A 21,768-nucleotide genomic window follows, 5' to 3' on the forward strand; every position below is an offset into this window, starting at 1 on the left:
CTGCCTTCTCAGAGAAGGTAAATTAGGAAAACAAATGTCCTTCAATGTCTGTGGCCTTTATTAGGCTCCTGAACTGGAGTCTGGCTCTTTGAGCTTCACAAGTCCCTTCTCTAAAGAACATGAAACAAGTTCCAGGGGCTTCTGAAACATAATTTCAGTGGCTATACCTAAAGCTCTTTTGAAAAGTGGAGACTTTTATTAAAAAAACACTGCCCTAAGGCAAAATCTAGGCATTAGGTTGAGAACTCACAGACTGTAACAGTGGAAACAGCCTTGTCTCCTCCCTTTCTTTGGGAGTATTAATCCTCAGGAAGGCCATTTTTAATGGGTACCTGATAATATAGCAAGAAACATCTAAAGCTTTAAGATAAGTATAACTCATTGTTTTGGAGTCCCAATTTTATTTAACGGAGAATAATTAAAGACATTATTTAATATTAAAGCAAACAGGTTATGGAGTAGTTTGTAGCATTTCATTTAAAGAAAAAAAATGAGACTTCTATGAAACTTGGGACTTGTGGTTGGCTTCTTCAAGCTACACAAGCTGAAACCTTTGGGCTTCCCATTTCCTCTCCTATGACATTGGCTGACTCTTCAGTAGACAAATTAGAGATGCTCTGGTGGGCTGATAAAGCCTGAGTATAAGAGCAAGTACACATTGGTTTAAGTCTTGTCTCATAGTCTTACTAGCTGTGTGAATTTAGACAAATTTCTTAACTACTCTGAGCCTTGGTTGTAAAATGTGGAAAATAATAACCATTTCTCAGGTTTGGTAAGGGATTAAAGATATAATAAATGTAATGTGCCCAGTGCCTAGCAAGTATTCAATACATGTTGGACTTTTTCTCTTCTTCTCTCCCCACTTTCCCTTCACCATTTCTCCCTCAAGGTGCTCCAGAAATGCAAATTCACCTGGATGCCTGCTCTGGTCTCCCAAAAGTCTCAGGTTGGAACAATTCAATTAAGCTTCCACCACCCTTTAAACTCATCCTCCAAAAGGACCTTCATTCAATTTATGTTTTAAAAGTAATTTTCAAAACCTTTTCATACAAATCTCATCTGTTCTTTATAACAAAAGATATATGTTACATTTGGAAGACATTATCCTCATTTGAAAGATAAGGAAATTGTGGCTTAAAGAAATCAGAGACTTTCTCAAGGTTTCACAGTAAATAGGGAGCTGGGACTAAGATTCCTGAAACAGAAGCCTGGGAACCCTTAGCTCTGCATAATCTCTGGCAGGTTTCCTCCTCATCTCCTTCTTTCTATATTTTCCTCCTTAACATTTCTAATGCATTCTACTCCTGGCTTACAATTTAATCCTTGCTTGGCCAAATCACTGAATTCCCACCATTGAGCCATGAAAATAGCTCTTTCCCCACACAGCTCAATTATCTTTTCTCCAAAACAGTTGTGGATAGAAGCATCCAATTCCTCCTAATAAAACCACAACTCCTTTCTACTGGTTTGTTCTCTTGCCTCAAGGCTCTGATAATACGATCACAGAATAATCCAACTTTTGAAGCTTTCCAAAAATCTGAGTTATTCTCTTATACCCTTGTTCACCTCGTAATGCTAAGAATATTTAAAACTCATAGATAATGTGAAAAATTATTATTAAACTCAAAAACGTTTTTCTTCTCTTACATTTCTTAACTTTCTTAACCTAATTACAATAATTCTGCCTAAGTAAAGATTTATTAGAGTTGCACCTTCCTTTTCTTTTTCTTCATATCCTCTGGAGCTGATAATGAATAAGAAAATATCCCAAGGTTAGAAAGCAGGAAGATAAAAAAAATCAAGTGGTCTGGTCAATCTACTGACCAGTCAGTGAGTTCTTGCATAATTAGGAATTTTTGTACAATTCCACTTTGAGGAAATGCAATCACAGATTTCTTGGAGTGGAGGTTCGATTTGGAATCCCCTCATTAAATTGCATTTCCGAATCCCGCTGTTTTCATGACTCACCAGCATATCTGACATCCAGAAAATTTTAGGTGTGTTCTGAATTTAGGAAGGAAAAGAAAAGCACCAAAAAACATTCCCAACACCTGTAACCTCTTGACAGTCAAGTAGAAAAGAGCATCGATTCTAAAGCAGTTGTTAGGAAGTCCTCAGATATAAAAATGTCCATTTCTGCTTTGGAGGTATTAAAGATAAATCAGAGAGTGAATCTTATCATTTCATCTTTGCTCTTGCTTATTGTCACAACCTATGCATGATATCTAAATGTTGTAAAGCCATCAGATTATCTGAGGGATTGAGTTTAAAACTTTAGGGAACTGTCTATTCTTCAAAGGGAACTGGATGTTGGTTATCACCAGAAAATATGGAATACGGATCTAGCCTCTGAGATTAGAATTTTACAAAATGTCCTAGTTATTGAGGTATTTAAAAAAGCATAATTTAGCTTATCTAGACCTTAAGAATGATAAGCAGGAAAAATAACAAAACTCTTGAAAAACATTTTAAAATAGGATGCGGCGCCTGCATCCTATTTTATGTATAAGTTTGTGTATAAGTTTATAGTTTCTCACAGAAGAAATGACTAAAAATCAAATTATTCCGTTTAGTATAATTGTTGATGCCCAGGGAACTATTTTGGGAATGGCAGGGCTGGATGGGTTAAAAGTAAAATATTACCCTCAGCACAGCCTACAAACAGGTTTTCTTCTCATCGTATAACCATCTCTTTTCTTCTCATCTCCTGTTTCTTTTCTAAACATGCTATCTGTTCTCATGACAGTCACTTTTAGTGGTTTAAATAAAGAAACTAATTAGATGCAATAGACTGCTGAGAGTTTCCTGCTTGTTTGTTTTGTTTTATTTTTCAGCCATTTATTTCACAAATAATCTCATTGTATCTATTACTTATGGTAAACACTATAGGGGCTAAAAAATTGAATATGGCACAGACCTGTCCTGCAGAGACTCACATTTGCCCACTGGTCATCTTTTAAAAGTTGTTTGCAGCAGTGTAATTTTATTGTCAATAATGATATCAACATCACATTAGTCATTTTTAGTCTGAATCTTTTTCTTCTCTAACTGCATTAACAAGGCCTTTCCAGCATCACAACTTCCTTCCCCACAAATGATTGTTTGACCCTTAAAAAAAACACAAAACATATGTATTGAATTATTTCTTCCTATTTTTTAAAATTAGATTTATTTGTATATTTAAATAACATTTAACAGCTGAGTCATAAAATGAATAATCTGCCTGATTATTCTCTTCTGACTTCATTGATTCAAGAAATATTTCTGAGCACCTATTGCATGAGAGGTGCTGTCACATAGCACTTTATGATCTAAAGAGAAGACTCACATTCCTTTGAGCAGTGGAAGAGAATTATATAAACAGAAAACTTCCATCCAATATTCTATAACTATCTGTCATTGGATCCCCTGGTTAAAAAACAAGATTGAATATCACGCTTTATTTTTTTTTAAAAAAGTTGGTAATGTATGGAGGGTATTCGAAAGATATATAAATAAGACACCACATTGCTGGTAGGAGTATAAATTGGTACAACCACTGTGGAATATTGTTTGGCTGTATCTAGTAAGTCTAAACATACATATATCCTATAAAGCAAGCAATTCAACTCCTACTTCTGTACCCAACAGAGACACACACATATGTTTACCAAAGACCCATTCCAGGATTCTCATAGCAGCACTATTAAGAGTAGCCAAACAATGGAAGCTACTCATATGCCCATCAATAGTATAAAATGAATAAATCAATTGTGGTATATTTGCACAACTGAATTGAATTCTATGCAGTAATGAGAATGAAAACTTTACAACTTTATGCAACATCATGGATGAATCTCACAAACATAATGTTGCATGAAAGAACCCAGATGCAAAATATATTCGTACGATTATATTTATATAAAATCCTGAGACAGGCAAAATTAATTTTATTTTTAGAAGTCAACATAGTGGTTTCTCTTTGACGGGGAGTGACTGAAAGAGATCATGAGGGGGAAGCTTCTGGTGTGCTGGTAAGTTCTGTTTCTTGATCTTGGTGCTAATTACCTGGGTAGATTCAGTTTGGGAAATTCATTGAGCAGCATGCTTATAATATGTATGCTTTTTCTATATGCAAATTGTACTTCAATAAAAAGTCTAAAAAGACACTAAAATAATCTTGAAAACCAGCAGGCTACGCTGAGATTTACATGATCACTTAATTTGCCCTACCTTTTATTATTATTATTATTGTTTTTGTTTTTGTTTCTTGTTGTTTAGTTTTATCCTAGTATAAACTGGAAATGGTATTTTGTGCCACATTCATTTTGAGGTTATGAGGCCAATTAAATACTGTGGTTTAATTTGCACTGTGTGTTCTTACTTTCTTTCATCAGAATTTGCTATTTATTGTTCTAGAATGCCAACGTTTTGCATAAGCAATCTTATTATCAATCAGTGATGTGCAAAACTGTCAAATTAAAGCAGAATTAGTTGTGAGTCTGTAACTTTGACAAATGCCATTGCAGCCCAGTTCCCTGCTAATCACAGTTATGGATAGTGCATCAAGAAATAGTCTTTGAAAAATTAATTAAATCCTGTTATAGAGACTAAAATGAATGTAAAGGGCAGGGAGAAAAAACTAACAAAAAGGGAATGACAAACAACAGCTTATTGAATTGAAGAGATATCTTGCCATGTAGACAGAGAGACAATTAAATGCACGGGAGATACTAAATTGGGAGGTGTTGCCTTGACCAGCAAGGACTGAGAAGTCATTCTGTTGGACTTAGCAAGGTTAAAGTCAGGGCAGGAAATAAAATTACATCCAACCAGGGGAAAATAGAAGCTGCTATGCCCATGAAAAGTAATCTGAAACATAAATATTCTGTGGGAGAGAGAAGATGGAAAGGCAAGTATCCTGAGAGAGGCTGGGGAGAGCAAAAGCATAAAACATTAGGTACCAGGAGCTGATAGGACTGGAGAGAAAGGCCAGTGATTGTTCTCAGCTCTGATGGTCCATTTCTTATTCTTTCCCTCTAAGCCAACTTGGAGCTTCTTTCAAGGTCAATATAGTTTGGTAAGGCCAAAAAAATGTAGAAATAGGAAATGTCATGCAGAAATCACATGAAAATGGAGTCATGTCGGGGGAAGACAATTGTATCTCTGATGCTTGCACTGTTATTTAGGAAGAAGACCAAAGCTCTCTTTTTAAAAAAGTTACATGCATATGCACAGAATTGTGTGTGCATTCATGTATGTGTGTGTATGCTTGTTTGTGTGTGTGTGCATTTATATTCCTTGAGTTCCCTGTTCTACCATTATGTTTAGAGCACAATTGATTAATCCACTTCAAAGGTGGCTAAGGAGCCCGGAACTGTGGTTTGGTACTGCCCCACCTTGACCTCTAGCTCATCAAATATAAAAGCCAGGCTCTGGTACACTGAATTTAGCCCTCCTTTTTATGCTCTTTCAGTTACTACATTTACTGAAACTGTGGATAATATAAGCTGTTCCTGGACTCATGTTGTATAAACTATAAATAATTCATAGGATACATTACATGCTCTATTTTGTGTTAAAAACATTTCATCTGCTGATGGAAACTCTAGTACTAGCAAGATGTCAATAAAATGAAGGCACACAAATTTTAGAGAACAGCACAAAGAATTACTCTGACTCCAACAAATTAAAAAGTTACTAGAGAGGTGTTGACTTTGACAGTTTTAAAATATTTGCAACACAGTGTAACAAATTATGAAAAATGAAGATGTAAATATTTTGAGGAGGAAAAATAGTATCTTGAACCAGGCTAATTAGACTAAGGAAAGCAGAATAAAGACAAATGACTTCAAGAGAAGGGAGACTCAACCTAAAATGGAAGTACAGAATGAGGGTAATTTCCGGAATTAAAAGCAGTGATAGTCGTGGAGGCAAAACCCATTTTCTTGCCTTCTCATAACCTCAGGGCACCATTCCCATACAGTGCAATGTTGTACTTCATTGGGCACCATTTATATTGCATTCTGTAATAACTGCCTTCCCCTCCACACACATCCCCTTTGCCTCAGTTGTGCAACACCGAGAAGTCCCTAACACATTATAGGGGAAGAGAATGAGGGTGTCAAAATTCTGTGGGACTCCTAAGCATGTCCTGGGAATCAGAAGAGAAGGAGAGCTTGGACCTAATCCTGAGGGCAATGGGGAGCCACCGGAGGCTTGATATTTGACATTTTACAAAGTTACCCTGACAGAAAAGTTGAGAATACCGTCTTGGACTACATAATGACATTTCTATCAATAATGGACTGTGTATATGATACTGGTCCCATAAGATTAGTACCATATAGCCTAGGTGTATAGTAGGCTATACCACCTAGGTTTGTGTAAGTATACTCTGTGATGTTCGCACAACTATGAAATCACCTAACAACACATTTATCAGCAGATATCCCCTTCCTTAAGTGAAACATGACTGTATACTAAAAGAGAATGACTCTTGGGCAGAATAATCTCTTCCGAAGCTATTATAACTGCTCTACTGAGAAAGGTTGAGAGCTGATCTAAAAGAATGATGGGGAGAATGGTAAAGGGGAGATGTTGGGGAAATACCTAAGAAGTAGAATTTACAAATCTGTAACCAGTAGGATGTGAAGTAGGAAATGGATAGGTAGGAAATGCCAGGAAGACTTCCAGGTTGAATGGCTTTGTCAAGAAATAGAAGAAGAGTAGTTTTTTGGTTGTGGCTTGGAGAGAGGAATAACTAGTTTTGGAGAAGCTGAGTTTTAGGCATCTGGTGACTGTAGAGCCTTCAGGTGAAGTTTTCTAGTAAGGAAATATAAATATGGGCAAGGGAAAAAGAGAAAGGATTAGGTTGGAGATTGAGACTTAGGAGTATTGATGCTTAGTGCTAGTTGAGGCTGTGGACTTGGATAACACCTACCACTGGGAAAGAGTAGCTAGTATGGCTGAAGACAAAGGAAACATGAAATAGTTGGTGAAGAAAATAAGTCATAAATGTCAATCATGACCTCATGCCGACTTGCAAGAAGTAAGGATTATAGCATCTATCTGTGTTTCTTTCCTTATTGTATAAATTTAAATGTTTTAACTAAGTTCACTTTCATTTGCTCAACTTCTTTGTTATAGAGCATTTGTTGCTGGTTGGTTTTGGAATTTAGTTTATAGTTGAAGAATAACAAAACATGCATATCACTAAAGATCTAGATGAGGAGTTGGAAGCAGAAACTGGAGTGAATGCATTTTTAGCTGGAAAAGAGAGGGATGCATTGTGTTAGGTGAGGAATTCTTTTCCCTTGGTAGTAAGAAGATGGAGATGGAAGGAAGGTAGGGGTAGGAAGGAAGGAAAAGCTTTATGGGGATGGAGATATTGGATACTAAAATGGGGACTGTAGCGAGCCATTGTAATTTTCATAGCCCAGATTCTGAACTCCCTTCCTATTTAGGATGAATCCAAACAAGGTAGGTGATAGAATCCCAGCTCCCACTATCAAAACTAGAAAGGGAAAAGATTTCCCTTCCCTGTCTCCTGGAAGATGTGCTCTGGGTCCATTATGGAAGCATGGCCAATCAACTGCTCCCTCCTAAGACTTGGAATCTTAAAGGGTGACACTGGTACAGGTCATTTATAAATTATATTGGAGAGCGTGGCAGAATAAGAGTCTATGTGGTATACATAGAGGTAAGTCATTTGGATTCCCTATTCAAGGAAGACTTGCTGCCCAGCTGTAGGGAGTGTGGGCAGCAGATGGACTCCAGCTGTCAGTAACTTAGGGTCGATTGCAGCTGCAGAGAACCACCTCAGCAAAGGTCATGCACTTTCCTGGGCAGTCTGCATCTGGTGACTGAACAGAGTGATTATACAAAGACAGTCATTTCAGCCCAATGCAGGACCATCTTATAGGTGTTACTTGCTCCAGAGCTTCCTGCCAGGTTGGCAGAGGCTTTGCCATCTCTGTATCACAATTCTTAGTCTACTCAATCTTGCTTTCTTTCCTTTATCTTGACAGTTTTTAACTCTTAATAAACATCTTTCACTCCGAACTCAATCTCAGTGAATGTATCTGGTGAACCCAACCTGTGACATTCCACCAGTGTGGTGACACAATCTTGTACCACTGGAACCAGCAGTGAAAATCTAAGTAGAACAATTCTACGACAGGATCTTGGTTTCCTGTGTGTTGACTGAGCCCAGTTCTCCAGCATTCTTATCAATTATGTAATCTCTTGGTACTATTTCAATAAATTCATTTTCTGCTAAAGACGAAAAAAGAAATGCATTTTTATTATTTGTAATGAAGAACCTGGCTGGTGCAGTGTGTATTGAAATTTGAGTATTTCCAGTCACCCTGAAAGAGGATTTGTTTGTGCTATGCCAAAAAACTTTGCCGTCGGAAAGATCTCTTCAGATGCATTATCTTAACTGGAAGGAAATGAGATAATGTTGGTTTGACATAATTTGAGAGGTGTCTGTTTGGGTTCCTTTAAACAAATTCTGAGGCAAGGACTTAGATACAGGCAGTTTATTTGGGAGTTGATCCCTGGAAGCACAAAATCACAGTGCATTATTGAGGGAATCATATTTGTGAGCAACTGGAGCTTCAGTCTCACTGGGGAGCCGTCTCAGAAACTTTGTGGGACATGCTTCAGACTTGATGCTCCTGGAGGATGGGTGGGCTAATGTGTTTATCCACCATTTTTCATCCTTCATTGGTAAATGTTTGCTTTGTTTTGTTTCTGCCTAAAGAAATAAGAATTCTGGTGAGGCACAATGATACCCATTTACAAAGGAAAAATCATGTATTTTGTCACGTGTTGGTATTTGCTGGAGGCATTGTGGGTTACTCATCAAAACAGTTACTCTAGGCGGGGGCTGGAATTGACAGCACAAGCTCAGATCTGGTGGCAAGCACGGTGTTCAAGGGCAGTGGCAATCTCTGTTTTCAATACTTGGTTGGTCGTGTTGGGTATAAGGTGTTGGAGCCTGAGTGGATGGCTGTGGTAAGAATGAGTGGTTCAACAAGCGAGGAGAGCAGCGTGTCAAGGAGTCTTGGCAGTCCTTGTAAGGTCAGGCAGAGAGGCAAGTTGACCATTAAGAAATTGGGAGTGAGAAGTTTCTGTGTTAAGGTTTGAGATTCCCCTGCCTAGGAAAAGGGGAACTGCAAGTATAAAGCATGGTCTCAAGCCCAAGAGATTGCTGGAACAAAACCAGTGAAGAAGCCCTATTCTCTAAACTGGGAGACAGATGGAAAATTACAGCTCGTGAACCAAGAGAACACTGCAGGAATCTGTGGTTATTGAATTTTGCCTGATGGTGAACTCCATTTGATGCGGGACTACAACAACTCAACCATTTCCAAACTCATGTTAGAATTGATTGATCTAAGCCTGCAGGTGGGTGTCTGTTGGTAGCGCATGGGGGTGGAGATGGGGGGTTTGTCAAAACATAGAGGTTTAGCAGAGCCTCATATTTGTCAGCTAAATAGACTCCTGACATCTTTGAAGAACTGAATTTATTCAGTCATCATATTTCTCCAATCGAGTCACAGGCACATATATTTCTGTCAGTATAACTAATTAATGCATATAAACAAAATGCTCATACATTTGTCAATTTCTACTTAAATGATGTGCTAAACTTTCAAAATATTTATTATTTTCCTTTTATGAGTAAAATACTGTGCAGAATAAAACAAATGAAACATAGTTTCTGCCTTACAGAAGCTTGCACTATTATTAAATGCATACAATTAGTAGGTTTTATGTGTCTCTAGGACCTGGCATACTGTCTAGCACATAACAGATACTTGATACATATATACTATAGTAAGAGCTCATAGGGAAATCCAATATCTCCCTAATACAATTAAGTCCCTGTACTTCCAAGTTTAACAATGGAGAGAGTCTCCACCTGAAAAGGAAAAGATGAACTTTGCAGCACCAGCATTTATCTCTGATATTCACCTTCCCATTGGGATCTCATTAATCGTATTGCCGATGTGCTGACATAAGGCGGTGTTGCTCTCCCAAAAGTGAACTCATGGCCCTTCCCAAAATGCTGCAAATCTCATTTGAGATTAAGAAGAAATATTTACTAGCCAGCACCTAGAACAATGCCTGACACATGGTAAACACTATGTAAGCACTTTTTGCATATTAACTCATTGAACCCCCACAAAAACCTGTGGAGTAGGTACTATGGTTAATAAGAAACTGAGGTACAGAGTAGTGAAGTGACTTGCATAAGTTAGGAAGTGCCAAGCCAGAATCCCAGCCCAGGCAGTGTGACTCCAGAGTCTTTGTAAGTACTACTCTATCCTGATCTAAGACTTTATTCAGATCCATAGAGAGCAAAGGGAAGTAATCCCTGGGAGAAACATCCAATGGACAAATTGCTTATACAGTGAGGCTTATTTATCTTAATCTTTATTTCCCCTACTTAGGCAAGTTACTTCACGTGTCAAGTGCCATCTTTCTCCTTCTGCTTTGTAGCGGAAGGCCTCTGAGGCTCAAAAGAGTCAGAAAAAGCAACAGGAGGCAATCCTGCTCTTTCTAAGGCCCCCCTTCTTCTAGGACCCGCCCCTTCTTGACGTGACTGACACCAGTGATTTTCCTCATTCATAGGTGACTCTACTTGCCATGCTTCCATCTTAATACGAGTGAAAACAATTGGTAAACTGTAAAGAACTATTAAAAAACAAAATGTTATTATCTGGTCTTAGCAGACGTAATGACATAGTTAAACTACGTTGCTCTAATATTCTGTTTTAGGTGAAAATGGCAAACATGTCAGCAGGAATGTTTACAGAATCTGTAATCAGTTATCCAGTCAGTTTGGTAGTTACACACAGAAGCATCTTGAAGAAAGGTGAATATATGGAATAATTTAATGATGACACAGAAAAGATTGGACCTATTTTTGCCATTCAAAAAAGAATGAGTCATCTTTATATTTGGATCAGTTCATGCTGTACTACTGATGAAAACTATCTGAAGGTATAAAATGATGAGCACTTGGGCATTTCCTTTCTTCTTCGTCACAGATTCATTACATAAAAACTAGTTTGAAATCATCCCTTACCAATATTGAATTTAAGCTTTGTTTTTCCTCCTGGTATGGAAGACAGCACTTAATCTGTATATTCTGGCTAACACCTTTCTAGAGGAAACGATTCAAAAATATCACTTCTTATTTTCTTTGGAATGTGTGTAAGATTTGCCATACCTTAGGGTTTGTTGCGTAATAACTGTGCAGTAAATACTAAAAGGCTGGTAACGATATTTTAGTGATTTCATAGATTTTATCTAAAGGTGCATATTTACATGGAAAGAATAATTATTTTCTTTCATCTTTCTGTAGATTAGCAGTCAAATCTAGTCACTTTCAATATCTGATTACCAATAATAACACATGAGAAGTAGTAAACTGAAGGATTTTCTGTTGTTGTTTCTTTGTTTTCTCCTGGAGCAGATATGTAGTCTTATTCTATGCTGACTTATTTTTGAAAAAGTAAAAGACGCTTTTCTCAATGCAAATATAAAATATTCCTGTGCCAGATTTATAGAACTAGCAAGACTTTCATTTGCATTTTTCAACTCAGACATGACAAACATCCAAGCAATTTAGGACTGTTACTCATAAATCGTGTCCACTCTGGTGGACTAGTTGCTAAATTTTTGAAGCTGCTTCCCACTGGAGAATAAAAATGAATTTTAAAATCTCATTGCATTATACTGAACACAGTGCAAATGTTTATGAATATTCACTACAAAGTTAAAGGTTATTGGAGCCTTATGATTTGAATTAGTATGAAAATGTGGTTCCTTGGGTACAAAAAAAGCTACCGTTTTAGTGTCTATGGAGATAATGTTGGGACATTTTCTCCACCAGATGGAGTAAATTCAGGATTCCATGGAAATGACAAAAATTCAAAAGGTCTGAAAATACTGTCATATGGGGCATGAGTGAAGAAACTGGGGAGGTTTACCTGGGAAGCCTGAAGTCAAACATGAGATTGTTCTTCAAATGTATGAAGGGCTAGTGTTGAAGACGAAGCATGCTTTCTCTGTGCACTATCGGAAAACAGAACCAGGACCAAGGGGGTAAAGAGGTCATATTTCAGCTCTCTCTAACTTGGTTAAACAGGAGCTGTCCACTAAGGAACTCTTCAGGTGTGCTCTCCATGTCAAGAAGGGTTCAGGTAGAAATGGGAAGGCTATCTATCTGTCTTATGAATGAAGTTGACAGAATCCCTACATAGGTGGGAGGTAGGGTAAGATCATTTCTAGAGTCTCTTTCCTACTTTGTGTTTTTTTGTCTTGTTTTGTTTTGTTTTAGTTCTAACCACATCATCATCCTCATATTGAAGGACACAAAGGCTGGCTGAAATAGTTTTTATGATCCAACGTGGTAATGCTCCTTCACTGTTTTAAACAGAGTGGCTTGTTAATATCTGGGAATTATCTTTAGGATCTAATTTTTACAGACCATTTTAGTACATTGAGTCATTAGTTTTTTGTACTTCAGACTTCTATATAACAAAAGATGGTTGCAGAATTAATTATAAAAAATAACAATATTCTTGCCTACAAAAAATAAACAAAATATACAAGGAAAGATTCCATATACGACAACAAAACAACAATTGTATTACCCCAGAATAAGCCAAACAAAAAAATTTGTAAGACTTGTATAAAGAAGGTTTAGAAATTTTATAGAAGGACTTAAAGAAATATTTGTTCAAATGGAAAGGCATACATCATTCTTGACTGGAAAGAAAATTAATCTATAAATTCAATACAATCCTCATTGTAATGCCAATGTTATTTTGGGAAGACTGAGATAAAATGAAACTCTTAATAGTCTGGAAATGTAAACATGTGATACCAGTCAAGAAAATAGGATAAATAGCAATAACAAGAGAGGCTAAGATGCACCAAATGTCAAAACATAATATAAAGGCACTATAGTTAAAACTCTCAAAAGGAATAGACAAACAACAGAACAAAGAGCCTAGAAATAGACTAAATGAATATGGGTGTTAGTAGCTGATAAGGATGGTACTTCAATTCTGTGAGGAAATAGTATATTATTCAGTAAGTGGTGGTGGTGGTATATTTGGCCATCCATTTTAAAAAGCATAAAATTGGATCCTACCTCATGTCTTAGAGAAACGTTGGTTCCGATCTATCACATTTTATATGCATAAAATTTTTAAAAATAAAAGCACTAGAAGATAATATAAATGATCTGGCAAATGCTTTTCTAAGCATGACCAAAAATTAAAACACACACACATACATACACAGAAGACAAAGTAAAAGACTGATAAATTTGACCACATAAAAATTAATACTTTGGTTTGGAAAATAAAGTCAAATAAAAATAAAGGCAACTAATTATCATTGAGTCTTTAAGAATATAAATTTTTCAGTGGCTTCACAGATTTATCTGTGTGGATATACCAGAAATACACCACTCACCTATTGGTCGATTTTTAATCTGATATTATTTCAAGATTATTATCTTTCTGCATGAATCTTCACTAGCATTTCTGATTGTTTTGTTACAATAAATTCTTAGATGTGAAAAAAATAAAGGCAAATAGAAACTGAGGAGGAATTCTAGTATATACAGCAGTTAAAAGACCTACTTCTTTAACACATAAGAAATTCTAACAATAAGAAAAATATGAATAATTCTATTGAAAAATGAGCAAGGAATATAAAGAGGCATATGAGGGTAAAAAATATGAATGACCAATCAACATATGAAAAGATGTTTAATCTCACTTATAAATTTAAAAGAAGAAAACGTAACAACTTTTTCATTTATCAGGTAGCCAACACTGGATTTTTCTCAACCTTTTGAAGTGTTGGGAAATATTCATTCCTAGCATTTGCTGGTGGAATAAAATTGGTGTAACTTTTTGTAGGGCAATTTAACAATGTTTATCAATATTTTAAATGCATTTATCCTTTGATTCAACAATTCCAGCACCAGATTTACCTGACAGGAAATCTCTGAAATATCCTAAACACATCACTGCAGCATCAATTCTAAAAGGAAAAGTCTGAAAATAACCTTAACGACCTAACGTTCCCTGGAATACTTGGCAGCAGTAAAAGAATTAGGTAAATGTGTGTGTGCTGATATGGAATGATCTCTTAGATAAATTTTCCATTCATGCCTGTTTTCCGTTCTCCTGTTTCCAGAAGAGTTTGTTGAAGGCCAACTGTGAGCTACCAGTATTCTATTCTAAGCACTAAGGATACAGTGGTGAATGAGCTGGCCAAACCTCAGCCCTTAAGGCACTTATGAGAAAGATAAACACTAAATAGGAAGACAAATAAGATCATTTGAGATAGTATTAAGTTCTTTAAAAAGCTTAGCACAAAGTAATGGGATAGACAGTGATGGAATGGGGCTTACGGGGATAAATTTCAATTTTCATTTTATAATAGTTTGTATTATTTGAATTACTTTTGCTATCTGTAGAAAACCTTCCTTTTAATTATGAAAAAAAGAATAAAAGTATGTTTTGAATGACGATAGAAGAGGTGTTTTTTCCACCTGTAGTTGAGACAAAAATATTAAGTAAAATGTATCTAGGTTAAAACATCTAACTCTGGAAATAAATACGATGTTTTGACTTTTGTTTTCTGTTACTTTCATAAAAAATTTACTATTAACTCTGGCAGTTTTCATGTACCTTGTGGGAATCAGAGGAAATTTAGTTAAGAAGATCCCTTAAGTGACTTAAATTATGAGAGCAGTTCCTAGCTCTCCTGGTAGTGTTTAAAAAGGCTCCTTGAACCTTTATAGCATCCCTTTGACAAAAGAATCCCTTTCATCATTTAAAAATGCTGTACAATATAACAGAGAGAAAATTGCATAAAACCTAAATATATGGCTTAACAACTTGCTGTAAAACAAATACTGTGTAAACACTCCACAGGTCAAGAAATAGAAACTTTCCAGAAGTTTCCAGAACGTAATCCACTCTCCCACACACACACACACAGCTAGACTAATATCCTCTCTTTTAGTGTTTCTTTATTCCTTTTCCTTATAGTTTTATCACCTATGTATTGTTTTACTTTTAAAAAAAATAGATTTATCCTTTAGTATTGCCTATTTTTGAGTTTTATATTAGTAGAATTATACTGTATGCACTTTTTCTTTCTTGATTTTTATGCTCAACATTAAAATTTGTTGAATTCATCCATACTAGTGCATTTAGCCAGTGGTGTACCGGAACTGGTACATACCAGCTCACGAGGGCTGATTGTACGCATCTTTTCTCAACTCCATATTCAAAGACATTACATTGGTAACATGAATTTGGCCAAGGTAAGAGCATTTACACCATGGAAACTGGCAAATGCAACAAATCAGAGCTTTTTTGTTTTTTTTCAGACAGCCAGTTGTTAAACCTTAACCAGCACATCAGTGCATTTAGCTGTAGTTAAACCATTTCAATTGCTGTGCTTTCTTTCATTATATAACTACACCACAGTTTATTTATCCATTCTTCTGTTGATGGACAATAAACTTGTTTCCAGTTTTCTGTAATCATAAGAAGTTCACCTATTAACTCTCTTGTACACGTGTCCTGATGCACATAAGCATACATATATGTAGGGCATATTCCCAGGAGTGGAATTGTTGGGCCACAGTTCAGGCCTACCTCTCTGATCTCTAGTCTTCTCCTTGATCTCGGCTCATAAACTCCGTACTATCTTGTTAGTACTTTTATGCTTCTGAGATGCTGTCTGTTGTCTGCTTGTTTGTTTGTTTGCTTGCTTATATTTTGTCCAATTTTTTGTTTTGTTTTGTTTTTAGTATTTTTCAGTAAGAAGGTTGGTCTAATTTATGAAAACTTCTATTATCAGAAGCTTTCCTCCCACTGTTCCTTCATAGCCCAGTAACATCTTGGAGATATTCCTGCTTCTGTTGCCTCCTCAACTCGCCATTAGGCAAATAGCTCAAGCGCTGAGACACGGCTTTTATACAGACAACTTTTAATGGATATAAAGAATCTTCTGTTTTGTAAGGAAAATTATATCAGAAAAGAATAAATATCCAGCATCTTAGAACAGAGGAAGATCCCTGTACCCTACACATTTCATTGCCTTAGAGCACAATATTCTGTTCACAGGGAACATCAATTCTGAAAGCGGGTTCTGATTTACTCTACTGTGGCCATAAGAATGTTCTGGGAGCAAAACTTCAATGAATGTATGTGATTCCTTCCTCCTGTGTTTATTCAAGTTGTTTTTTGCTTGGGAGAGTTATGGAGGTTAGGGAACAAGGAGGAGCAGAGACAGGATGAAAAATGCCCCATTCCATCACTCTATCTTAAAGTACAGTCCATTCTCTTCCTAATAATCAGTGTGTTAAGGGCTACCCAAGGAATTTTCGTCTTACTTCCTTGTACCCTAGACCTCTTCTGACCCCCTATATACAAATTTTAATACTCCTAAGTCTTGTTTTGTCTGAGTTCTTCTTTCTACATGATAAAAAAATCTAATTCCTATCAATATTATTTCCCTTCCAAAAACATTAATATTTTAGTGATATTTCCATTCTATATTTTAATTTCAATTATTACTCCCCATACAGAGAGAATTTGGGGGGATATTTGAGGACAAGTATTATATGTGAAAGACTAGCCTTATCTCATCATTTTGTATCATCTTCTAAAGATGCCACGACAGTGCTAAGGATGTAGAAAGCCCCAAGTGATATTTCTTTCACTGTAACAGACAAAACAAGATCATCTACAGAATCTTAACTTTTCCTGAGCCGATCATACAGTTGAAGGTCTCAAGGCAACAAGTGAACAACTAAAGTGAATTCCAAAGGGTAACAGGCCCCATTAAGGAAAGAGATACATACAAACTGTTTTACCCTGGCAGGGCGTAAGAAGAAGAAGTGTCCTACATAAAAGCAAATGAGAAGAAAGCTAAAATTGTAACAAATTCCTGTAGACCAACTGTGGGATAGTGTGAGAGTGTGACAGTATTGACTATCTCAGGGCTCCATTCCCTCCTGATCTTTTTTCCATGGGTCTCTGCCAGGTACTCACAAGAAAGATTGGTGGGAGGGCAGGAGACCTGAGAGCACAGGCATGAAGCATCACCCAATTCCTAGACCCTTCTCTCTTATGAAGCAAAAACCTCAAGCCACTGGTGGCAGGGCATGAAATCCTCTTTTACCCAGGGTTCAGGCAAAGATCCATTGCATTGGGGGAGGGATAGAAGCAAAAGCCATTTGTTTGGGGGAAAGAGGTAGGAAACCCTCCTTTACCCAGTCAGAAGTAAAAGTAAACTGCTGCTGTGGGAAGTGCAGGAAACCTGCCACAACCATACCGTAAGCCTTGCACCAAGCAACAAGGAACAGTAATCTAACACTTGAAGAAGAGATGGGAAAGCCTCTCACCACTTTTCCCAAGAAAACTACACTCCTGTTGAGGGAACAGTAAAATCGAAGGCCTTATACCCCTGGGAGAGGGGAAGGAAACCCTCTCCCACCCAAGATCCTCTACAGATACAAAGTTTGGTTGCCATAGGAAAGGACAGGAATGCTGAGAAATTCCCACTCCAATTTTCCAGGCATACAGAGCCTAAGACTGAGGCTGGATGAGGAGAATTGAGATATGCCCCCTCTGTTAGCTCCCATGATGAGCTTCATACCAAGTAACAAGTAATGGCAACCTATTTGGCTCTGGAGGAGGGGCAACACCATGTAGAGAGAACCCATGTGATAGAGGTGTGCAGGATCTGTTGAAAGCTGAGAGTGAAGCAGGCAAACATGGACAAAATGCCTTTGTACCCAAGACCCCACATTAAGCAAAAAGTAACAGCAGCCCGCCACTGGAGGAATTTGAGGTCTGTGTTGCATTGAAGATAACTATAATAAAATCTAAGTCCAGCTCAATTACTAACTATATTTATTTAAACTACTCCATGCTGACAGCCTGACAGAAGAAATGTATGCGCATTTCCAGGTATAAGTATCATTTACCTCAGTCTCTATACAATGTCCAGTGTTCATAGAAGAATTAGGAAACATACATAAAAGAAAATAAAGGTGACCTATAGTCAGGAAATAAAGAAGTAAACAGAACCAGATCTAAAGATGATATCAATGTTGGAACTTACAGGAAATTTTAAATAACCTTGATTAATAAGTGAAAGTATCTACTGCAAAAGATGAACAACATGTATGAACAGATGGAGATTTTAATTGAAACAATTTAAAACAACATATCAAAGTATGTGGTTTATGGCTAAAGCTGTGTAAGTTTCCATCTTAAGAACTAGAAAAGGGAGAGCAAATTAAGCCCAAAGCAAGCAGAGGAAAGGAAACAATGATAAGAACAGAAATTAATAAAATAATAAAATGAGTGAAAACAAAATAGAAATTAATGAAAAAAATAGAGAAATGAATGAAACGAAAAGGTGGTTTTCTGAAAATGTCAATAAAATAGATAAAAATTTAGACATGTGTATCAAGCAAAAAAAGAATATACACATTACTAATGTCAGGGAAAAAAGAGGGACCTCACTATAGATCCTATAGACATTAAATGAATAATAAGACAATATTATTAATAACTTTTATAAGGTTGGCATTGCCCTGAAACCAAACACAAAGTTATCGCAATAAAATCAAACTATAGATGAATGTCCTTCATAAACGTAGAACCAAAAATCCTTAACAAAGTATTAGAAAATGAAATCAGCAATATTTTAAAAGTGCATCATTTTAAAGCAATATTTATAGTGCATCATGATCAACTGGGTCATTCTAGAAATGCAAATTTGTTAACATTTTAAAAATGAATATAATTCATAATATTAACAGTATAAAAAGAAAAAGAGCATACGCTAATCTTAATAAATGCAGAAAAAGCATTCGACAGAAATTCAACAATCATCATGGTAAAAAATCTTTGCAAACTAAAAATATGTGGGAACTTCCCCCAACCTGGTGAAGAACCTCTGCAAAACTCAGCTAACATAATAATTAGTGGTGATTGACTGAAGAGTTTCACCCGATGATTAGGAGTGAGGCAAGAATGTCAGCTCTCCATTTATTCAACATTGTGCTGGAGAGTTTAGTGAGTATAATAATGTAGGAAAAAGAAAAGAAATGCACACAGCTTGGAAAAAAAGAAACAAAATGATTTTTATGCTTATATGACATGATCATCTTTAAATAAAATACCAAAGAATATACAAAATAATGCATTAGAATTAGCAAATGAGTTTAACAAGATCAAAGAAAACAAGGTCAATGTTCACAAATCAATTATGTTTTCATATACTAAGAATGGACAATCACAAAATAACATTTTAAAATAAATCTATAATAACATCAAAAATAAATGCTTAGGAATAATTTTAACAAAATGTGTTTGAAATTTGTATTATGATATCTAGAAAACATTGTTGTGAGAAATTGAAGAGTTAAATAAGTAGAGAGTTATACTATGTTCATGGATTAGAAAAATCAATATAGATAATACAAGAATTCCCCATGATATTTCCTAGATGGATGATAAGACTAGATGGATGATAAGACTAGATGGATGTCTTGCTCATATGTTGGACACTAACCCCTATTTAAACCCTGGTGGCACTTATATCACATGGGATTGTATGGGCCTGATGACCCATTGGTCTCCTTCCCTAGACTCTTTGCTTCTTGAAGGTTGGTGGGTTAGTAAATTATTGTTGAACAAATAAGTGGCTGTGACTTTTACATGCCCTAATATTTTCTTCTAACCTTTTTTCACAAGAAAGTAAAAGAAGATATCATCACTGTAAACATAAAAATAAATTTGATGTATTGTTCTCTGCAATAGCAAGTAAGATGAAGTGCGTGATCAATGGAAAATTAGGAGAATATAACCTGAAAAAAAATTTTTATTCAGGGAAGGCAAAATTACCTTTTTCTTTTTTTGTGTACTTCCATCAAAATTTTATTTCTATTGATTATTTTTCTTTTATTTCTTGTTTAAATCACCAAGCTAGGAATGTTAGTTTTTGTTGATTATTTTCTTTCTGATATTAAAATCTTTATATGCCCCCATTAGAATATCTTATTCATTTAATTCTTAAAATACCATATGAGAAAAGTATTTTACTTTTGTAGTTTTATGTAGAGAATTTGTTTTAAAATATGCACAGTAGCTCTGCCCTGTATTATTTAAATTATTTTCTCTAACATCCCTAGTAATTCCATACACTGCAGAAGATGATATGTCCTCTGAGTTTAAAGGATATATATATATATAATTAACAAGAGAATACTATAGAGCCCCAATGAAATTCTTCCTGGGATCTAAATTTGCATAGAGAGCAGTGTTCAATTCAATTGAGGAAGAACAGATCAAATTTTTAAAAAATTGATTACCTTTGTTGATACTTACTTGATGCAAGTGTTAAATTTGCCTTATTTACACTAGAACAATATTAACTCTTTTCAGGAGGTCAGTGAGGGTTAAAAGAAAAACAGTATTTTTCTATTGTGTATGACGCATTTCTAAGTATAAAAATCTCAGCTGCACTATTATTGTTAGAAATAAATCTTAAGGTCTCTAGTGTTTCCAGTAGGGACACAGAGCCATCCTCCTAGGATAAACGTTATTAAAAAGTACCATCGTGTCTCAAGTCAGTTTATGAGCAGCGCGTGCAAAAATTACAGTCACCTTTAAACCTTCTGATAAGAAGGATATGGGACTGCAGAAGAACAACGTATCTGAACTTCCAGGAAGCCAATAACGAAAAAGGTCCCAAGGCCCATATATATGTAAAGATGATCTTTTCTTTTCATCATAAATGTATTCCAGAAAAGTTAGTAGGTTATCATTACTGTTAGAGTTTGGAGGAATAAATAAAATCCTAATTCAAGCATATTGGAGGAACTTGACAAATCTAGGAATAATATGTCAAAATATCATGTGATAAAAATCATTCCTTTATCTTTTGTGTGACTCCAAAACAAATAGGTTTACACCATTATCCAAATATACATCATTAACATTCTCCATGTTCGTGCTCATGCAGTTCCCCTTCACAACTCCACCAGAAATATTATTCTCTATTTCTTTATGTTCATGTATATGACACCCATATTCCTTGACTCTTCTACACCATTAAGCTATTGCTGACCACTTGTTCATAGTGATTTTTGCCCTTCTCTGATGTCTTGTGACACTAACCTGGAATATTCATTTACCTTAAACCACATGTCTCTTGTAATGTGCTTCCCAAATTAAATATTCATCTCTCCAATTAGATTATTCACTTCATCATTTCAGAAATTAAATACCTTTTTGGGTCCTGTAGGCAGTGTTTTTCAAATTGTGGGTTGTGTCCATTAGAGGATTACAAAATCATCTTAGTGGCTCATGACTAGCAATTTTAAAAACAATAGTGACTCCACTCTTATGCCTATGATACAGAATTTGAGAAGAAAGTAAAAAAAAAAATCATCCTAAATCCTACACTCAAAAATTTTCAAAATTAGCGCTAAAAAAAAGCCAGAAAGTCATCAAAACCTCAGTGTGTAAAGATGGATGGCCAAATAGGTGGGTAAACAGAAATAATTTTATAAAAAAGAGGTTATTCTACAAATTACTGTTTTTAATGAAACTGTTCCACATGATTTTGCTTAAACTATCACCTGGTTTGTAAGTGGTGCTTAAACAGTAGGGAACCTTGACCTCTGTCACTGCTTTGGACCTCATCTGATTT

This window comes from Equus quagga, chromosome 10 (assembly GCF_021613505.1).
Source record: "Equus quagga isolate Etosha38 chromosome 10, UCLA_HA_Equagga_1.0, whole genome shotgun sequence".
Lineage (NCBI taxonomy): Eukaryota > Metazoa > Chordata > Mammalia > Perissodactyla > Equidae > Equus > Equus quagga.